Source organism: Capsicum annuum, chromosome 1 (assembly GCF_002878395.1).
Source record: "Capsicum annuum cultivar UCD-10X-F1 chromosome 1, UCD10Xv1.1, whole genome shotgun sequence".
In the NCBI taxonomy this organism is placed as follows: Eukaryota; Viridiplantae; Streptophyta; class Magnoliopsida; order Solanales; family Solanaceae; genus Capsicum; species Capsicum annuum.
The window spans coordinates 212,115,149-212,138,883 of NC_061111.1; the positions used below are offsets into that span (position 1 = coordinate 212,115,149).

The window sequence follows — 23,735 nt, forward strand, 5'->3', positions numbered from 1 at the left end:
ATTTTGATATTTAGAAAGATTGATTTGATTTGAGTCGAGTTAGGAATTCACAAATTGATTATGATTTAATAAATGCGAAAGAGACTTGATTTGATCTTTATAATAGACCCTTGTGATATTTGTGGTGGATTTTCTTACGCGTTTGGAGCTTATGTCTGGGAGTAGTATTTAGCACCGAGTGAGAAATGTGGTATTTCCCCCAAAACTATGTGCCACCGTAGGATTGGTATTGATTTTTATGGGCTAGAGGCCGATTATGAGATTGTGATCACTAAATTGAGGTTGTACTCCCTAGCAAAAGTATGACGCTCCCACCAATGTGGGGTTCTCTACTTACGAGGGCAAAATGTTGGACTCCATGTATCTCACATGATTTATGTCGGTTATAATAACCTCTCATTTCCATAAGAGTTGAGTTTCTTGAATTATCGAGTCACTCTGAGAATTGAGGTAAAGAGTTGAGTTGTTTTTGATGATTTATGAGTTTTTTATTATATGATTTATTTACTATGAGATCATGAAAAGTATGTTTTAATCTAACTTAAGCCAAGTGAGCCATCATTGTCCATATGCATATTTTCATAAAATTGATGATGATATTTACATTATTGCATGCACCCCTACATACTCAAAACATTCCAAAGTGCTGACCCACATATTTTTCCTATGGGATACATTTTCTCGTAATGTAGGTTCAGGTACTTAGCCGTAGCCGCATTAGCGATATTTGAGTGACTCACTACGTTTCCTCAGTGGTGAGTCATCATGGCTCGAGGACCGTATCAATATTTTTGTGATTTTATTTTTTTGTTATGGCTTTCAGTACTGTTGAGTCAGTTAGGGGTTTGTCCCAAAGGCTCCTTGATTTTAATGTATAGAGGCTTTATCAGACTAGAGGGATGGTATGTACAGACATTCAATATATATTTTGGTTGTACAGTTTAGTATTCTCTAGTATCTCTCTTGAACCCGATGTGATATACCTCTTAACTATGCATGACTATTATTTAATTGAGTTCCTTGAGGTAGTGTCTGGCTTTAAGGGTTAGCTTGGGGCTACGTGTAGCCCTAAGCACCGTGTGATGTCTTGGGATAGAAATTTTGGGCGTTACCAAGCTTGGTATCAGATCCTAAGGTTTAAGGAATCCTAGGTCCTAGGGAGTCTGACAAGCCGTGTTACATAGAGTCTTGATCATCGGTGTGTAGTGCACAGCATCTATAAGTAAGAGGCTACGAGATGTTTTACAAAAAGTCATTTTTTTCTTTCTAAAGTTTAGCGTGCCTACAATTGTCTCTTTATCTATGATTAACTCGTGCTCTATTATAACAGAAAATGCCTCCTTATTGATCTCATAGAAACAACTAGCAACCTCAACCCATTGCTCTCTTGAACGAGCATGTGTCTCATGCGGAATTTTTGGCAGCTTTTCAGGCGCTAGCCCAAGCAGTTACCGCCAATGCTCAAGTTAACGCCCAGGCTACTGTTCTGCCTCTGTAAGAGAATAATTCTATTGTAGCTCAAGTTTGTGACTTTATACGGATGAATCTTCCTGAGTTCTATGGATCAAATGTAGGTAAAGATCCACAGATGTACTTGGATGAAGTAGGAAAGATCACCTAGACTATACACGTGACTAAGAAGGAGAGTGTAGAATTGGCTGTCTATCGAATGAAAGATGTTGCATATGATTGGGTGGAGATGTAGAGGGAGAGTAGAGGGGACAATACCGCTCCCATAACTTGGCAGTTATTCTAGGATACATTCTTAGATAGATTCTTTTCTCTTGAGATCAGGAAAGTAAAGATAGAGGAGTTCATAAATTTCAGACAAGGCTCCATGACTGTTAAGGATTATTGTCTTAGATTTAATTAGTTATCCAAATATGCTCCTAGTATGATGGCTGAATCCAGGACTATCATGAGAAAGTTCGTGACCGGCATGTCGAGTTATATTGTGAAAGAATGTAGATTTGCTATGCTTAATAGGGACATGGAACTTTCTCGATTGATGATACATGCCCAACAGATTAAAGATGATAAGGTAAAAGAGAGGGAGCGAGTAACAGATTGAAGATGATAAGGTGAAAGAGAGGGAGAGAGTAAGAAGGAATAAAAGAGCTAGATCAGAATAGTAGGGATTCGGTCAGTTCAAATTCCATAGAGAGAACCGTCCCTAATTCCAAAGACGTCCGTTTATGCCTGCGCCTTCCTCAGTTCATGCTCCCGCTCCTAGAAGCAGGCAGGAGTAGAGGAACAGGCCTATCCTATCCAGGTCTTAGGAAAGTATAAGTAACATACCTCATCCTTCTTTATGTGCTAAGTGTGGTAGAGATCATTTTGGCGAGTGTTTTGTTGATCAGAGGGGTTTCTTTGGTTGTGGCAATTTGGGCGACCAACTTAGAGATTTTTCGTATTCTAGAAAGAGGAGTCGAGATTCTCATCCCCAGAGTAAGGCTACCAATGCCCCCACTCCCCTAATCCACCTAGATCCTCCTCAGGGCGCCTTTTCTAGTACTGCTGGCAGTTCGCTCCAAAATTGCTTCTATGCTATACCACCTCGCCAGGAGCACGAGGAATCTCCAGATGTTGCCACCGGAATGCTCTGTGTCTTTTATTTTGATGTGTATGTATTGATGGACCCCAGTTTGAGTTTCTCTTATGTGACACCTCTGGTTGCTATAAATTTTAAGATGGAGCCAGAACGGATTCCTGAGCCTATTCTGGTTTCTACCCTGATAGGAGAATTTGTTATTTCTAAGCGAGTGTATAAGAAGTGTCCTATCACTGTCCTTTATCGGGTCATATATGCTGATTTGATTGAGCTAGATATGGTTAATTTTGACGTCATTCTGGGTATAGATTGGCTTCACTCATGCTATGCATCTATAGATTGTCGTACTCAAGTGGTCAAGTTTCAGTTTCCTCACGAGCCTATTTTTGAGTGGTCCGGGAGTTCTGTAACTCCGAAGATCCATTTCATATCCTAGCTCAAACCTAGGAAGTTGATTTCCAAGGGTTGCATCTATCACCAGTTCGAGTTAAAGACCTCAAGTCCAAGACTCTGACTATTCAGTTAGTTAGCATTGTTAATGAGTTTCTCGATGTTTTCCCAGAAGATCTCTCAGGGGTTCCACCTGATAGAGAAATAGAATTCAAGATTGATCTCCTTCCTGGCTCTCAGCCCATTTCCATTCCTCAGTATCGTATGGCTTCTGCAAAACTTAAAGAGTTAAAGGAGCAACTCAAGGATCTCTTAGACAAAGGCTTTATCATACCCAGTGTTTCCCTGTAGGGTGCACCTGTTTTATTCGTGTGTAAGAAAGATGGTACATTGCGTATGTGCATTGATTACCTTCAACTCAACAAGATAACTACCAAGAACAAGTACCCTCTTCCTAGAATCGATGATTTATTTGATCAGCTATAGGGTACAAGTTATTTCTTAAAGATAGACCTTAGATAGAGTGTGATATTCCAAAGATAGCCTTCCAAGCCCATTATGGTCACTTTGAGTTTCTTGTCATGTCCTTTGGGTTAGCCAATGCTCCAGTAGCCTTCATGGACCTCATGAATTGAGTGTTCAAGCAATATCTTGATATGTTTATCATTGTATTCATAGACGATATTCTTGTGTATTTCCAAAGAGAGGATAATCATGCCGACCATCTTAGAATTGTCTTGCAAACTCTTAGAGGTCATAAATTATATGCTAAATTTAGCAAGTGTAAATTTTGTCTAAGGACAGTTGCTTTTCTGGGTCACATTGTTTCCGCCGAAGGCATTAGAGTCGATCCCCAAAAGACAGAAGTTGTAAAGAATTGGCCTAGACTTACCTCCCCATCCGACATTAGGAGTTTCTTGGTTCTAGCTGGTTACTACCATCATTTTGTTAAGGGCTTCTCTTTCATTGCGTCTTTCATGACCCGGATGACCAAAAAAAAAGTTAAGTTCCAGTAGACAGATGCCTGTGAGAAGAGTTTTCAGGAGTTGAAACTCGACTCACTTCTGCCCCAATGTTAGCTTTACCCGATGGTACTAATGGTTTTGTGGTGTATTGTGACGCTTCTAGAGTTGGTTTGGGTTGTGTGTTGATGCAGAGGGGTAAATTTATAGCTTATGCCTCTAGACAGTTGAAGCCTCATGAGAAAAATTACCCAACCCATGATCTTGAATTAGCAGTTGTAGTTTTTTATTGAAATTGTGAAGACATTATTTGTATGTTGTTCATGTTGATGTGTTTACTGATTACAAAAGCCTGCAGTATGTGTTTACTCTGAGGGAGTTGAATCTTAGGCAAAGAAGATGGTTAGAGTTGCTAAAAGACTATGATATGAGTGTGTTGTATCACCCGGGACAAGGCCAATGTTGTGGCAGATGCTCTTAGCAGGTTGTCTATGGGTAGTGTAGCTCATGTAGAGAATGATAAGAAAGAATTAGCTCGTGATGTGCATCGTTTGGCTAGGTTGGGTGTTAGATTGCTTGATTCTGCTGAAGGGAGTATGTTAGTTCAGAGTAGTTCTGAGTCCTCTTTGATCTCGGAGGTAAAGAAGAAGCAAGACAAGGATCCTAGTTTGGTCAGACTGAAGGAGCCAGTTAAGGACCAAAAGGTAAAGGTTTTCTCCCAACGGGTAGATGGTGTGTTGAGATTATAGGGTAGATTGTGTGTTCCCGATGTTGATTATCTAAGGCAGAGAATTATGGATGAAGTGCATGGTGCATAATATTTTGTTTATCTCGGTGCTACCAATATGTACCACGATTTGCGAGAAATCTATTGGTGGAACGGTATGAAGAAAGACATAGCAGGATTTGTGGTAAAGTGGTCTACTTATCAACAAGTTAAGGTAGAGAACCAAAGGCCCGGTGGTGTAATGTAAGAGTTTAGCATTCCTACTTGGAAGTGGGAAGAAGTGAATATGGATTTTGTAATTGGTTTGCCTCCTTCTTATCGTCATCATGATTCAATTTGGGTTGTTGTAGACCGGTGGACTAAATCAGCTCATTTCTTGCCAGTGCATTTTTATTATATAGCTAAGGATTATGCTAGATTTTATATCCGTAAGTTAGTCAGATTGCATGGAGTTCCTTTATCTATCATCTCAGATAGGGGTACTCAGTTTACTTCACAGTTTTGGAGAGCCTTTTAGAAGTGTCTTGGTACCCAAGTTCATTTGAGTCTCGCTTTTCATCCCCAGACTGATGGTCAGGCTGAGAGGACTATTCAGACTTTGAAGGACATATTGAGGGCATATGCGCTTGATTTTAAAGGTAGTTGGGATGAGTACTTGCCATTGATCGAATTTGCGTATTATAATAGCTTCCATTCTAGTATTCAGATGGCCCCATTCGAAGCTTTGTATAGGAGAAGATGTAGATCACCTATAGGTTGGTTTAAAGTAGGAGAAACAGCTGTGATTGGGCCTGATGTTGTGTTCGAGGCTATAGAAAAAGTTAAGTTGATTCGAGAAAGATTGAAGACCGTTCAAAGTCGTCAGAAGTCGTATGCGGATGTGAGAAGAAAAGATCTTTTGTTTAATGTTAATGATTTGGTGTACTTGAAGGTTTCACCCATGAAAGGGGTAAAGAGATTTGGGAAGAAGGGAAAGCTTAGTCCCCATTATGTTGGTCCATACAAGATTATGAGCCGTGTTGGGAAAGTAGCATATGAAGTGGAGTTACCTGTAGAGTTGTCTAGCATTCATCCGGTATTCCATATTTCTATGCTTAATAAGTGTATTGGTGATTCTGTCGTGGTTGATTCTTCCAAAAGCTTAGATATTTAGGATAGCCTTTCATTCGAGGAGATTTAGATTAAGATTTTGGATTTTTAGATCCGTAGGCTAAGGAATAAAGAAGTTTCTTAGGTTAAAGTGCTTTGGCAAAATCAATTTGTTGAGGGTGCTACTTGGGAAGCCGAAGCTGATATGCGAGCCAAGTACCCTCACCTCTTTTCTGTGAGTTCGGAGCGAGCAGAAGGTACCATTCTTTTTTAATTCTGCCCCCTTCTTATTAAAGATTCAGATGTGTGTCTACTTCCATCATGAATTCGTGCATTTTGTATAGTTTCCGAAAGTATAGAGTGAAGTTAGTCCTTTGAGTGAGTCATTCCAGCTGTACGTCCTCATTTTTTCTTGTTCTTGGCCTATCCGGCAACATTCGGGGATGAATATTTCCAAGGGGGAGATATTGTAATACCCCGAGAACTCTAACCAATAGTGACACCATCACTCAAGCTCATGAGAAATAAATTATAGTACTTTGGTTGTTTTCTGATCAAGGGAGATGTGTATTGAGGCATTTAGTCACACACTCGGAGGTTATAACTTGTACATAAATGAGAACACATGCTTACATGTCTTGATTATACTATTCAATTCATATGGACATTCGATCAAACACTTGGGAAGCATGATTATGATACATGAAGAATAACATATAGGGCATCATTATATCAAAATATAATCTTGCACCTTCAAGAGTTTTGACATGAGGGACTCATAATTCAACACATATGCTAACGTAATTTCATGGAAACTCATAGGATATTAACTTGAAACCCATACAACAACACAAACATGAGCATATCTTAATTCCTAGCATGAGAATCACAATTCAAGTTTTAAAAAGGGTTCTGAACTCCAAGGGTGGAAGGAAACCCAAGGATGAACACCTAACATACCTTGATTATTAATTTTGTGAAGATTGTAGTGTGTTCTTGAGACTTGATTCTTGAGCTTGATGAAACTAGGGCTTGTTTTGGGATGATTTTGAGAATAATGACTGTATTTAGCCCTTTAGGATGTTAAATTTTATGTTAAGGCTGAACAATGTAAGGGGAAAATAACCTATTTTCCCCTACAGACCCGAATAAAAGTATACTGGAAAGGGTCCCCATTGCATCGCAACCCCTGCTTGGGTCAAGCAACCATCGCAATGTGACCCCTGCTCATGTCAAGCAGCCCTCGCGGACCGACTTAAGCCTGGGTCAACTGGCCCTCACGGCGCGGCCCTATTGCGACTCCTTGCTATTTTAGACATCCAAACTCACCCTTACGCTAGTTCGAAAAATCCAAAACTCGCCTGAGATGACCTACAAGTGATCCTGATCATGAATCAACTTGAAAATCGACATACTAAGGTCGAAAAGGTTGAAAATAAGATCCTCCAATTTTGAAGTCTAAAATGATTCTAAGTCTTAACATTTAGCTAAAAAAAATTTCTAAGTTTGGGGCCTCTTTTGGCCTGCTGTTTAGGACTGAAATGACTAGGATTTTGTGAGGTATTACAAACACCTACTACAATCATAAGAAAACGTAGGCAAAAGTTTAAGAACAATATACAATGACTAAAGTGCAACTAGGAAATAAAGATAACACTCTATGAGCAATCAGTTTCCTATTGTAGTCTGTAGCCTTTGATTTCCGCTTCAAGAAGATATTTAGTTGTAAGAATATGGAAGCATTGGTTTTCTTATTGAGGAAGATGAACAATATATATTAAGATACAGGAAAATTTAGGAGCGATCCAATTGTTTGAGGCAAAAAGTTGGCAACAACTTTTCCCACCAACTTTTGTACTTTGCGTCAGATGTGACTATTGACTGTGATAGTGATAGGTGATCCCAACTTGTTTTCTAATTTACAATATCTTTTTATCATAAACTCGAGGAAATAGGTCTTAACCTACAACTTACATATAATTTGTCAATCATCAAAACTAAAACCATAACAAATTCCCCCTTTTTGATGATGAATCTATACAAGCATTTAATATTTTTAGACATCCACACACAACACAGTATACCCCTCAGCAACACATCATATGCCATAAGACCATGCCACACCAGTTCATCCAACCAATTCCGCCTATTACTAAATTCCTATTATAGGTATCCTATACCTTATTCCCTCTATCAATGAGTATCAAGTTCCCTCTAAGTAAGAGAACTCCTAACTCCAACCACCTATTACATCATCACACATACCCAAACCTTTCAGCTACAACTTCCCCTTTTTGGCATCATCAATGAGGTCAAGCAATAAACAAAGTATAACCAAGATACCTATCCACCAAATCATAGCCATATAAGAGGAGGAAAAGGAGTGGCAAACACTCAGCTTAGTCTCATCAATCTGAGCCTGGACCAGTTTTTTTCAAATGATTCTCTGCTAAGTGCTTTGATGAAAATGTCAGCAATCTGATCATTAGTGTTAGAGAAAACCATCTTAATTAAGCCTTTTTTCAATATCATATCTCAAGAAGTGATGTATAACCCCAATATGTTTTATTCTCTTATGCTGGACTGTATTCTTTGCCATATTTATTATACTAATATATTATAAAACAATGGAACATGGTCTAAGATAATGCCAAAATTTACAAGCTGTTGCTTGATCCATAGGAGTTGTGCACAACATAAAGTAGCTTTAACACATTCAGATTCAGTAGTGGAGAGAGCCACTAAGTTCTGTTTCTTGGTACCCTAGAAAATTAGAGATGATCCTAGAAAGTGAGCCATTCTTGAAGTGTTTTCTCTATCCACCAAGAACCCTGCGTAGTCAGCATCAACATACCCAACCAAGTCAAAATATTCACCAAAAAGATAAAAGAGAACTGGATCAGGAGTTCCCTTGATATATCTTATAATCCTCTTAGCTTTCTTCTAATGAAATTCCTTGTAGTTTGCTTGAAATCTAGCACATATGCCAACATTGAAAATAATATCAGGTCTACTAGAAATTAAGTAGAGAAGTGAACCAATGATCCATCTATAAATGGATTCACTTACAAAGGAACCAGGTTCATCAAGATCTAGTTTGGAGGAGGTACCTATGACAGTGTTAATAGACTTTGCATCCTCCAAATGAAACTGCTTAAGTAGTTCTTGAATGTACTTCTGTTGACATATAGAAGTTCCAAATGCACCTTGCTTAATCTGCAATCCAAGGAAGAAGTTTAGTTCTACCAAAATACTCATTTCAAATTCACTTCTTATTAGTCTAACAAACTCATCACAAAAGAAGCTGGTGGTGGCTCCAAATATGATATCATCCATATAGACTTGAACAATGAGAAGATTTCTTTCTCTGTCTTTTAGAAATAGTGTGTTGTCAATTTTTCCTCTTTTGAACCCATTGTCAAGTAAGAATTTAGAAAATCTTTCATACCAAGACCGGGGAGCTTGTTTCAAATCACAGAAGGCTTTGTCAAGCTTAAACACATGATTAGGTAGATCAACATTTTTAAACCCTGGAGGTTGCTTGACAAACACTTATTCCTTGAGAATACTATTCAACAAGGAACTATTTACATCCATTTGGAATAGCTTGAACTCTATGTAAGATGCAAAGGCAATAAGAATTCGAATTGCCTCCATTCTTGCTAGAGGAGCAAAAGTCTCATCATAATCTATTCCATCTTTTTGATTATAGCCCTATACAACTAACCTGGCCTTGTTTATAATGGTAATTTCATGTTCATCTATCTTGTTCCTGTACACACACCTGGTGCCTATGATAGTTTTGTCTGAAGGCCTTGGACCAGATGCCAGACCTTGCTTCATTCAAACTGGTGGAGTTCCTTTGCATGGAATTGATCCAATCTGCATCATTTAGTACTTCTTTGATATTTATAAGTTCAATTTGAGACAATAATGCAGAGAAGGAACAATGGTTCTTGGCTCTATTCCTTGTTTGCATTCTAGAGTTTAGAGAAGACATGAGATTATTAAGAGGGTAGGAGGATTGATGCTTCCATCTAAATCTGAGGGAAGTGAATTGACTAGACCTAGGATTAGTTCTCATTGAGATATCACCTTCAGAAGACTGATCATTGCCTTCACCAAATGGAGGATTAGAATATGAAAAAATCGCTTCATTTGGATGATCTCTTGTATATTCATCTTCTGGTTCTGATTTTAGACCTTGAGTCACAACATCATCATTCCCTTCGTGTAGCTTATATATAATAACTAGTGGATTTCCTAATTCATCATTATCATTATTGAGGGAGCTTCTCTTGCTACTATTGCCTGCGTCAGCAAATGCAACATGAACACTCTCTTCCATATATTTTCCTCTTGTTGTAAATACTGTAAGCTTTGCTTGTGGATGAATAACCCATTAATATTTCCTTATCACTTCTTGGATCAAATTTCTTAAGATCTTTTTTCCTATTATTCAAAACAAAATACTTGCAGCCAAAAGGTTTGAAGTAACTCGGCTTGGGCTTTATTTTGGTTAAAAGTTCATAGGGAATTTTGTGTAGAATGTATCTCACAAGACACCTGTTGATCACATAACAAGCTGTGTCGATGGATTCTTTCCAAAATTTATGAGAAAGTCCAGAACCTATCAACATGGTCCTCCCAATATCCACAAGAGTTTTATTTTTCCTCTCCACGACACTATTTTGCTGAGGTGTTTTGGGAGCTAAACAATTGTGACTGATTCCCAGCTCAGAATAGAATTCGTTGACTTGGCATTGTCAAATTCTGCACCATGATTTGATCTAATTGCTGCCACCTTCTTATCGTACTTTATTTTCACTTGCTTTGATAGGCCTCAAACATATAAAGTGTCTCATCTTTTGATTTTATAAAGAAGGTCTAGGTAAATCTGAAGTAGTCATCTAGAATGACCAAGATATACTTCTTTCCTCCTCTGTTGGCAACTTTTATAGGTCCATACTAATCCATGTGAAGAAGTTGCAAGGGTATAGATGTATTGACTTCCCTTTTGGGCTTGAAGGATGGTTTATTTTGTTTTCCTTTTGCACACGCATCACATACCTTGGTGCTAACAAACTTCACTCTTGGAAACCTATGAACCAGGTCCCTCTTTATTAATTTGTTGAGCAGTTTACAGCTGACATGCCGAAGTCTTCTATGCCATGTATTAGCATCATCCTCTTGTATACTAAGATAGGTTAAGTTTTTGGACTTGTAGGAGATTAGCTTAGCACAATACATATTTTTATTTCTCCAGGCAGTTAACACTTCCTTACCATTAGTGATTCTGATGACGGTGCATTTGTTTGGTCTAAATCTACTTTTATTCCCCTTGTCACAGATTTGACTAACGCTTAGCAAACTGACTTGAGTTCATAAACAAAATGAACATCATCAATTTCCTCATTCAAACCATTCCCAATATTTCCAATACCAACAATGTATCATTTATTACCATCACCAAAGAAAACACTTCCTCCTTCATGGGACTTAAGCGAGAGGAAGTTTCCATTTCTTCTTTTCATATGTCTTGCACAACCACTATTCATGATCTAGTTGTGGCTGCTTCCTCTAGCTTTTCCCTACAATGATAATTAATTGTCAGTTTTGGGAACCTATTTTAGCTTGAGCTCCCAGTATAGTGTTAGAGGAAATATTAAGTTCTTTCTTGTCCAGACAGGTAGATTTATATTTATTCTCTTTTTAGAAAAAGATTCCTTGATCTCCTTTAGAGCAATAACTCTTACAGGACATGACTCCTTTGTGTGTCTATTTTTGTCATAGTAAAACACAACAAATTATCCTTGATAAAGACATATTTGCTAAAGGGGTTTAGGCAGGGTACAAACTATGACAACCAATCCCTCATTTTCCATTTGACCCTTGATTGACAAGCCTTGATAGGGTAAATCAGATGAAGTGGTGTATTTCATAGCTTTATCAAGTTTAGCCTTTACAGTATCCAGGTCCTTCTCCAGTACAACACTCCTCTCTAGTGAAGCAATCATTTCATCATTAGCCTCACTCAACTTTTCTTCTAGATCAAGTTGAATCTGAGAGTTTTCATTTTTCTCTTTTGACTTGACTCTAGAAACTTTATTCAGTTTTACATTGAGGGAATAATTTTCAACAGACAATGACTGACTAGTGGCCTGAAGTTTAGTTACTAATACATTTAACTCAACAACTTCTTCTGTACACTTTTCAAAATTTATCTTTAATAAACTCTTTATCTTTAGTGGGTTCATTTACAATATCAATCAATATAGCAGCAAGGGATTTCAACTCAGCAAGAGAATAATTTTTGAGGTTTTCTTTGATATCTAGAAGTGTTACCTTATCATCTTTATCTTCATCTGAGTTTACCATCAAGGCAAAAAGGGAGTCATACACGTGTGCATCATCCTCCATTGCTATCATGGAGACATCTTCATGTTGTTTAGATTCATCAGTATTTAAAAGAGAGTTACTTAGAGCAGCTATGGCTTGCATAGCTACTCTACCAGCTTCAACCTTTTTGCTATACCTTCTTTGAACCTGTTTCCTGCTTTCTTCCTTTTCACTGTTCTACTTAGCATAATCTTTGTATTCATACCTATAATAGGACATAATCTTTGTACTCTATCAGGCTTTCCATATTTGTGGCATGTATCATTTACTTTTTCATTTAAGATGTATATGCTGTATTCTTTTTTTTTTCGGGGAAAAACTTCAGATTTCTTTAATGCCTTGATGACTCACTTAGCAATGTAAGCATTCTCTTCTTCTTCAACACTTGGAGTTTCCTTAGAAACCATCATAACCAGATTCTTCTCAGCCTTGGGCTCATATTTTAGCTTCCCAAGTTTCTTCAACATCTCATATGTTTTAAGATTGCCAATAAGCTCATCCATGGCCATCTTATTCATAACTGTGGCCTCAGTAATAACATTGACTTTGCTCTCCAATCTCTTAGGCAGTAGACCCAAGAATTTTCTCACCTGCTTGTGGGTTGGGATAACTTTACCCAGATAGTATAACTCATTGGTTATTGCAGTGAACCTTGTGCGAATCTCCTAGATGGATTCATCTTCGTTCATGGTAAAAGTCTCATATTAATTTGTCAGCATATCAACTTTGGACTGCTTCACTTAAGTGGTTCCCTCATGAGTTATCTGGAGACAATCTCAAATTTCTTTGGCGGTTTGACAGACAGAGATCCTATTGTACTCATCAGGACAAGTGCCACATATAAGGATCTTTTTGGCCCTTTTAATCCTTCTCTATCTTCTTTTTATCCGCATCATCATACTCTTTTTTGTTTTGGGAACCTGGGAAGTTACAACACCAATTTTTACTGTTCTAGTAGGAACAAAAGGTCCATCTTCTATGACATCCCACAAATCACAATCCTCAGCCATGATGAAGTCATACATTCTGGTTTTCCAACACCCATAATATTCACCGTTGAATTCTGGTGGTCTTGTAGTTGATTGGCCTTCTTTTAGATTGGGAGGAGAAACCATTTCTTAGGATCTTTCAAGGTGTCAGCTCTATTAAGGAAGACCCACGCCGATACCAAATAAAGGTTTGGGGTGTAACACTTCTCACCTCAGTGACCTGTTCCCAGATCCACTCACACAACAAGGGCTAATAGATCTATAATGTAAGAAGTGCAGACATACAGTAAAGAGAAAACACAGGGTTTTTACATGGAAACTCCTTGCTCAAGGGAGAAAAACCATGACCCGCCTCTAGGATTTCTAAGCTCAAATATACTCAAGCAACTTCTTGAATATAGAATCGAAGGATTAACCTTCTAATCCTTTATTTCCTAGAATAACTCTATTACAGAAAAACTCAAGCAGTAACTATACTACTTTACCTTCCATCTAACTCTAACTAGACTCCTCAAGCTAACTCTAGCTTGGACAATCACCTAACTCTAGGTGATTACACAAAGAAGTTACACCAGAACACCTACTATAATGTAAGAAAACGTAGGCAAAAGTTTAAGAACAATATACATAGACTAAATTGCAACTAGGAAATAAAGATAACACTCTATGAACAATAAGTTTCCTACTGCAGTGTGTAGCCTTTGATTTCAGCTTCAAGAAGATATTTAGCTGTAATAATATGGAAGCGTTGGTTTTCTTATTGAGGAAGATGAGAATTATATATTAAGATACAAGAAAACCTAGGAGCGATTCTATTGGTTAAGGCAAAAAGGTGGAAATAACTTTTTCCACCAACTTTTGTACCTTGTGTCAGCTGTGACTGTTGACTGTGATAGTGACAGGTGTGCCCAACCTGTTTCCTAATCCGCAGCAACTTTGTCATTATAAACTCTAGGAAATAGGTTCCAACATATAACTTACATACAATTTGCCAATCATCAAAACTAAGACCTTAACAATAATTTACTACAAGTCTTCACCGCACCACCAACTTATTATGAACAATCACCTTGTTATTACAAGTTCCCTCCCCCTCCACCATACTATAAAGAATCTACCCCTTCCTATACATCCCCTCCCCCGCCACCATACTACAAAGAATCTACACCTTCCTATAAATTTCATCCCCCGCTAGAATATTACAAAGAATCTACACCTTTCTATAAATCTCCTCCACCACCATCAAAGTACTACGAGCAATCGCCTACAATCTATAACTCACCACCTCCACCACCAGCAAACTATTACAAGCAAACTGTCACGTATGCCTCACCTCCATAGAAGTACGAGCAATCCGTCACCTATGCTTCACCGCTACCATCTCCCCCACCACCATACTACTAAACATAAAATTTTCTCTTCCAAATTTTAATTTATGTGTGTCGAAATGGTCGACTTAATTTGCTTATTGTGTGTTCGATATTGTTTTGTTCTAATTATTTTGTATTATGTATTACTTGAGAATTTAGTAAGATCCTTGAGTTCTTCATTGTGTTTTCTCAGTATATCAAGAACAATAGTTTAATGCATGTGTGTTGAAATAATCGGCTTAATTTGCTTATTGTGTGTTCGATATTGTTTTGTTCTAATTATTTTGAATTATGTATTACTTGAGAATTAAGTAAGATCCTCGAGTTTTTCATTGTGTTTTCTCAGTATATCAAGAATAATAGTTTATTGCCATTATTTTTAGGGATTTTTTTCTTTCTACGTTCTCCCTCTGTCTCAATATACATGACACTTTTTCCTTTAAATTCTAATTTAACTTTAAAATTCCTTTTTATTCTGTCCCAATTTATCTAATCTTTTTTTTTCCAGTCAATTTGTAGATGGGTACGAAATCTTTCAAATTCAAAATAAAACTCCTCTAGCTGCCTATCTACTCGTGTTCGTAAATCGATCGATCGAATTCTGGGCCACAGATGTGGCTACTTGCCAAAACATCCCAAGCACATTTTTTTGCAAAGCCAACCATCATCACAATTTCATCATAATAGCATTTTCTAGCACAAGTAATTCCACCATTTAAATAATTAATATTTGGGTCAAATAATTTCATTCCTAATTCGTCAGCTGATATCTCTCGAACACCATTCACTCAAGGAGCCAAATGAGCTGCATGCATTCAAACACATAAAATTGCGGGTATTAGAGAAAATAATGTATGTAGTATTAGTTTGGATTAAAGATATAATTGGCTCGGAATGGTAGTAGAACCAAATTTTTCTCGATAATTTTCATAAATCCCAACTATTTATTATCTAATTACACCTTATCCTCACTTTTTTAAAAGTTAAATAAAATTCTGAATTTAAAATGACCAGATACATTATTTAAGACCGCGATACATTACTTAGTCGGTCCCATGATGTATCTTTTCAGTTTTGTGATGTATCGCGATCCTAAGTAATGTATTGTGATATAAATTAAAATTCAGAATTTTGTAATTATTTTAAAGAGGTTGAGATTTTAGATAATAATGATAAATTCAAATGCGATATTATGTAATTTCTCTAAATTTTGATTAAAAATATTAATATATAAAAAAGTAAATACATAAAGAAATCGTGATGGTGTTGGCCGCAGGTAGTGAGTAGATGTGCAGATGACTCGTGATTTCTGCTCTTTCAATTTTCACACATTTGGAATTGGGGATTTGTTTAATCCCTAACACATCAATCTTTTTTTCTTTTTTAAAAAATAACATAAGGATACCGTCGTTTTAGTTTAGTTATTTAAAAAGAAAATCAATGGAAAGAAAAATGATTGAGGACAATGCAATTTAGTTTAGTTATTTAAAAGAAAATCAATGGAAAGAAAAATGATTGAGGACAATGCAATGCATGTTGTTTTTGATATATCAAATTAAATAATAAATAACAAAAATTAATACTATCAATATAATGAATATACCCTATTTAAAACTATTCCTATACATTCAAATGATTGTTTAATCTCATTTATACTAAAATTACTTACTACAAGTGAGTACAGAAAAAATATATATATTTACACAAAAAATCGACAAAACAATTACTATATATATAAAAGTTACATACATCATGGATATTAAAGAAAGTTATAGATAATAACATGTAAGGTTGGTTTCATATAAAATGAGTTTTTTATCTCATTTATACTAAAATTACTTATTACAGGCGAGTACAGAAAAAAAAAATATAATTACACAAAATATCGACAAAACAATTACTATATATATATATATATATTAATCTCATTTATACTAAAATTACTTACTGCAGGCGAGTAAAAGTATATATTGACACGAAATACTAAAAATTTGTGTAAATATATACTTTTATTTTGTACTCGCCTGAGGCACCAACGAAATAGTTTCAGACGCTTCACTTCAACAAGTAGATATCAATAATAACATCGATTACTCTCTTTAAAAGCAGAAATGCCATGGCAGTACACCAACAATCTTCCATCTTCTCTGTAAATCTATCTGGTATGCCCTGTTAATTCCCAAAATTTGAGGTTTACGATTTTTCATTTGGTTCAAAAAATTTATTTCCATTCTATTTTATGTCCAAATTTCTGTCATTGTCGTTGTTTCTTCCATTTACATCCTCTGTTAAAGCTAGGCCAAAACACAAATTGCAAGTCTTTTTATCTGAACGTCTATGTCTTCGCTCCTAATCGAGTTCGTATTTCAACTAATATAATTCGTATTGTATGTCTTCCTTATTTGATTTTGCAGAACTGCTGCACATTTAACGTAGCTATTTATCTGGCTTTTCACTTTCAGAGTAGAATATTATGCTTCTGCTTATTTGCAGACTTGAGTCTAGAACTTTTTGCTCCTATCTTTAGTAGTAGCCTTGGCGAAACGCTAACCATTGTTCCAATCTCTAGAAAAAAACTCTTTCAGTGGCAATTCCTCAATAAGGTTTGCCATTTTTTAATTCTTCTCTTTTACGTCAGATATTCTTGGCATATTATTTTTACTACAAAATTCACTGCTAATACTTAATGTTCCTTTAATGGAAAATAGGTTTTGCACCTGGTCAGGAATGTGTACTATGTAGGAGAGTAAAATCCATCAATCATTTACGCATTACTGCAAATTGACTGCACTCATTCATTAGTAGTAAAATCTAGGATATAAGAATCATCTATTGTGAACTTTAATTCATTTTATTACTTTGGAGTTCAGGCTTCAAGGAGGTGAATTACACCATGCTGCTTTAATATACTACAACTTGGTATCTTGCGTATCCGACTGTTGCTTAGTCTAGTGATGTCAGTAGAATCTCAACTGCAAACTTTATGTGAAATCGTTGATTTTAGTGAAAATTTCTCTACTTTTTACCGAGGAATGGTGAAACAATATCTGAAATATGCTGAGAACACTTGAATCACATGGTTAAACTTTTTTTTAACAGAAGCGTAAGTAACTAAGAAAAATTGGATGTTATTTCACTGTACAGGTAACATGTTGGTTGTTTCTTTTGTTGATTGACTATCAGTTTTGTAAATTAAAAATCTGATGATTAGGGCATGACATACAAGTGAGATTCTAAACACAAAATTCTAGCATTATAATCTGGCAGTGAGTATTATCTCCAGCAAAAAAGGATTTGTAAGTTGTAGACATTTCTATTCATCTGTTCTACTTCTAACGTTTTACACCTCTCTAGACAATTATCTTTTGTAGTTTGTACGACCAGTCCATCTGTTATACAATAAAAGTTAGATAAAAAATAAATTGTATGTTGTAGCCACTTTTCATTCATTTGTCCTGCTGAATCGCTCTTGCTTCTAACATTATGACCTCTTTTATATTTTCAAATCTGCCAACAATATCTGCCTGCGGCAAACTCAAATTGTCAGTGGAAATCTCTTCTGATACCCCATAGAGCTAGACTGCATCGTCTTCTGCTTTTCCTGATATCCCATCCAAATTTATGGAATCTTAGCTTTATTGACAAGATTGCTTAGAGAGTTTCGATTTTCTGACCTGACCGTTAATCTGATCGAATATTGCAAATGCTTAAATCGTCCCTGTTTTCCAATCCTAGAAATCAGAAACTAGGTAAATTTGATAAAGAATACTAAAAGCTAGCATCTTACTACATTTCTTCTCGAACTCTATTTAAGATCATCAGTATTATCACATTGGTGTTGCTCTTTTCCTCCATTCGTTTTTGTTAAAGGTGTCAACAAGTGCACTTTTATTCACCATCCTTAAGTTTGTATTATTATTAAAAAGAACTTTGCTTTTTATACGAGGTTGTGAAGGTGGATGCCACCCGGTCTTAGTACTTGCTAACTTTCTCCATGGCAATCTCCACATTAGAGCATCCACTAAACCTCACAAATGACCTTAGAGCATGGTACTGAAGTGGCAATTTTATAATCAGTCAAATCCCCTTTGATAATACCTGCTTTCCTAAGAAACCTCACACCCTCAGTTGCATCTGCAATCCCACACATTAGATTGATGGATCTGGTAAATAGGAGCTTCAATTTCGACATGGCAGCTTCATAGACCATCAAGTTTCTAAGTATGACTACTGAGTCAGCATTCATGGTGATAATAGGAATTTATAAAGTTGAAGAAGATTGTTTAAATTTATTTTTATTGATATCCACTTGGATTGGGCTGCATCCGACTCTGGCATAACACCATAATTTGGATGTTGTATAGCTCTAGTATCCTTGCTCTCTTTGTCTCCATTTCTTTCTGTACATTTCCTAAATAGCCCCAAAATTATTGACCATGGCACATTTGCTACAACCCGGTTAACAGACTTAACAAATTTTTGCACGTTTCTTGGGCCTATTTGGCTTCAAAACCTCCAAGATTCTCCCGAAGTTATGAGTGATGTTCTTCATGAGTATCTTGATCTTGATCGTCTTCTTCATTTTTATTGTCGTGTTTGATAGTTATGGATGGATTTGAATAGGAACCGAAGAAAAATCTATACAACCATTGAGGATCAATGATATATAAGATCGAACAAATGAAGAGGCCAAGTTTCTTTGGCGTTATTTCTATGGTAATCATTGTTTGAAGAAAAGGACGTGGGCAATGCATTTCACACAAGCGCCAAAACATGGATATTAACTCATCATCTCTTTGTGCTCAGGGGAAGAAAGGCATAGAAACTTTCTAATTTGCCTCCCGACCACAAAGGGGATTTGCTTCTCAAGCATCATAAATTCTCGGTTGAAAATGGAGTCTTCAATATTATTTTCATGATCATCATCCCTGTAATCGCCATACACTAAATAGGGGATGTTAAGAAAGAATAGACCATCTATGGCTACTATCCAACCTAAAATCTCCTTATCTATGTCCATGAAGCGGTTTTAGCAAGCATGAACAATGAAGTCGCTGTCTCTGAGTTTGTTGATTAAAAGGTACTCAAAATCAAGGATTTAAGTAGGCTTAAGAATGTCCTTAATAACAGCAAGTTTGTACCTTTCCATTTAATGTAGACCTGGCCTTAAGTGGTGATAGTGTACTATGCCAATGAGCTGAGGAGTATAGGTTTCTGGTTTCTGGTGAGTTAGTGTTTTGAGAACCCGTAGGACGCATCCTGGAGGGAAAAGATTCAAGTCAACATCGACTTCTTTTTGAAGGGCATTGGTTATGCGTTCTGTCCATCTCCTTGGATATTCATATTTATAGATATAGATTAATTCTATCACTGAGACGAACAAACTTTATATCCCAGCCATTCAATTAGGCTAGAAATAGTGATCAACATCATTTGAACTTATAACATGAAGTTTAGGTCATGATGCAACATAGATAGTACTATTGGTTAATCAGGTTAAGCTAAGTTAGCCCATGTGATTTTACACGTGAGATTAAAATCAACCATTTAATTACTCCTTCAGTTTCTAAATAGTTCGCCCTCGTTGACTTGACACTCTCCTTAAGAAAATATTTATTAGGAGTTTATTTTACCAAATTAGCATTATAATCACGTTTTGAAAATATAAATTTGAGTAAATGGATAATTAAATTGAAACAAATTTCCTTGATTTCATAAATGGGACAACTAAATCAAAAGAAATATTTTTAGCAAAAAGGCCAACTAAATTAAATGGAGGGAGTAGGTTAGAAATTAATGCAGATGCTTATTTTAGAAGCCGCATGAATATGATCTTCCAAGGTTGTACAAAATGCTTCAAAAGAGTGGATGTTGTAAGTAATTCTACAAGATGTGGTATTCTTTTTATGTATCTAATTATGTAACAAGCCTTATTAATCGAACCTATCTGTTTGCTCTTGAAGATGAGGCTGATTGGGGCAAAATAAAGCTCGTGCAACCCTTGAGCACTACAGAAATTGTTCCTGTTTATAATTTATCTCCACGACGAAAGTTTTACTCATTCCTCGGCTAATAGTACTATTTATGACTCATTTTTCAGTTCCCTTGTTAAGATTTGCAAAGCAGTTGTTTCTGTGAACCATAGATGATCACCAGAACATCAACATCCGTGTCAGTATGATGACGGATGGACTGCTCTAAATTGGGAAAAATCAGACATGGCTTCAAGTGAGATAGACTCGAAATGGATGGTGATAGTTTTTGTGGTAATATTGTTCACCACGTTGTTGGTCGCCTCGCCATGAAGTGCTCTGACAGTCTTTAATCAAACTCTTTCTCTGCAAACCTTAGAGTTTAATTTAGTTCTTAAACTCCCTCCAACATACTATCATTTTCAAATTTCACAGTTACAAACACATACGAAGATTAACTACATAAGTTCATTCTTTAACTTTGGCTGATTTAACAGGCTTTTGGCGTTACAACTTTTGCAATCATCTGTTCTACTACTTGTTGTTTTCGAGTACATAAAATCTATATTTTGGCACAACAATTTCAACACAAGTTTAAGTATAAAACAAGAACACTTATGAAGTTATGTAACACCCTCGACACAAGATCAAAAAGACCTTTCAAAGAAGAGTGTTTTTTAAGAAAATTAGATGAAACAGAAAAAAGGCCATAATCTTCGACTTCACGAAGTTTCCTTAAGGAAATAATTTTCCTCAAGTACCTTAGAATGCGGAATTTTCCCTCCCAGGATAAAATGTCCTAACAATCCGACCGTAGTGGTACCTCAAACAATTGGATTCTCTTCTAACTCACTCAACGATTAGATGATAACGCAGAGTATTTCAAAAAATGAGAAGTGCTTTTATTGTTGAAAATTTACTTAAATCTATGGATAAATGTAGGTTTATATAGCTATTCGGCGCATCTTCCAAAAATTGGCAATGGTTCATCTGAAAAGATGTGTCTTCTGAAATAGTCATGTCTATTCATTGAAACAGTCATGTCTGTTCATCGAATCAGTATATCTTTCCCAAATTAGTGTGTCACTTCGTCGAAGAGTTACATCCCTTTTGAAGCAGCATTTCGCATCTTTGCAGTTTTTGCACTGTATGCATGCATTTTAATAGAGGAAAAACTGTATTGCATTTTTCTCTTTTGGATCGTATTGGAAAATCATATGCTTCAAATAAATTTTATCCAAAAAAATAAATCTCATCGATCAATTGACAAATCCAAATCCAAATTCAAAGTCGAAGCTAAGCCGAGCGAGCGACGATGACGACAACGACACGAGACACGTTTTGGTTCTTGCCTCACTTACCATGTGGAGTGAGTGCTTCATAATATAAACACTTAAAAGTTTTATTCTCCCACCAATGCGGGAGAATTAGTAGACTTTCCACAGCTTTGCAAATCTTAACAAGGGAACTGAAAAATCTACGAGTGGATATGTATTTACTATCGGTGGAGGAGCGGTCTCTTGGAAATCATCCAAACAGACATTGGTGTTATCCCACACTTTCCATTTTTTAGTGTTATCTCAATTCTTTCCCTCCACTTGGTTCCCTCCATTTTCCATTCACACTTTTGATCTAGAACCCAACAATCCACAACATGAATGGGGAATGAATAATTTTTCGTAAAACTTTATGGACAAGTATGTAATCATCAAGCAAAGACTGATTGCATCTAGCTAAGAAGGTTTTCCTTTGAACTTACTGTAGTGAACATGTATTGGATGGACTCGATCAATCAGTTGATTTGATATCTTTAAATCGTCGAGATTTGATGTACACCTAGACAACACATGTCACACAACCAACCTTTTACCATTTATGGTTCTCACGGTTTTGTTCGTTTCAGCCATGAACATGGCCCAATCTCATGAGAACTTAGAGAATAGGCCTTTACTAATATTCTCCTTCAAAAGGCTTTGAATTCACCCTCACATAGGTGATTTATAAATGTTCAATCATTTATATTAAACTATTTGGTCAAATCTACCAAATTTAGATAATCATTAAAAGACTTCACTCCATAAGTCTTATCATTGTTTTACTGAACATTGTATACATTATGAGAATGGGTTGGATATATTGACAATGTTGAACCTACCATACGCAACTTTGTTTGATCTCCTTGGACCTAGCTCTTGGGATCTCCAATCTACTAGGTAGATCTACCGCCACGCTGACTTATCCTAGGCCGTAAACCCATTTCCATAGATGCCATCTCACTTCTTCTCTAGATAGGCCTTTTGTAAGTGGATCCGACATATTATCCTTTGACTTTACATAGTTGACAGTGATAATTCCACTAGAGAGAAGTTTTCTAATGATATTATGTCTCCATCTTATGTGACAAGATTTATCATTATACATCATGCTCCCTGCCCCACCTATAGCCGCTTGACTATCACAGTGTATACATACTGGTGCTAATAGTTTGGGATAACAAGGAATATCTTTCAAGAAATTTCGGAGCCATTCTGCTTCTTCATCAGCTTTATCCAAGCGAGAAACTCAGATTTCATTATAGAGCGAGCAATATATGTCTGTTTGGATGATTTCCAAGAGACTACTCTTCCACCAATAGTAAATACATATCTACTCGTGGATTTTACTTCGTTCGATCCGGTTCTCTAATTTGATCACAATATATTTCAAGTACTATGGGATATTTATTATAATGCAAAGCATAATCTTGAGTGTATTTAAGATACGCCAAAACTCTTTTCATTACCATCCAATGTGTTTTACTGGGATTACTCGTGTACCGATTCAACTTACTAATAACACATGCTATGTTTGGTCGTTTACAATTCATTATATATATTAAACATCCCAAAACTCTTGCATACTCCAATTGTGAGTCACTTTCACCTTCATTATTTTGAAGTTCAAAGCTCACATCCAATGGAGTCTTACCAATATCAAATTCCAGATACTTGAATTTGTCAAGTACCTTTTCAATGTAATGAGACTATGACAATGCTAACCCTTATGGAGTTCTATGGATTCTTATTCCCAATATCACATCTGCAACTCCAAGTTCTTTCATATTAAACTTGCTCTCTAGCATTTTTTTCGTAGAATTTATGTCCGCAATGTCTCTACTGATGATCAACATATCATCCACATACAAATAAATAATGACTTGGAATGACTTGGTGATTTGGTGTGTCTTTAATGTAAACATTTACCACACTTATTTATCTTGAACCCATTTGCCAACATGGTTTGGTCA

The 23,735-nt window shown here is 36.3% G+C and overlaps 1 long non-coding RNA gene and 1 pseudogene across 1 annotated transcript; both read left to right on the forward strand.

Moving 5' to 3' along the window:
• Positions 1-14,511, forward strand: part of LOC107861984 — a 32,426-nt pseudogene extending 17,915 nt beyond the window's left edge.
• Positions 14,512-16,502: 1,991 nt separating this feature from the next.
• Positions 16,503-18,989, forward strand: LOC124896890. The gene is made up of 2 exons (XR_007053268.1): positions 16,503-16,639; positions 18,424-18,989. It is a non-coding gene; the product is annotated as an uncharacterized LOC124896890 (long non-coding RNA).
• The last annotated feature ends 4,746 nt before the right edge of the window (positions 18,990-23,735 follow it).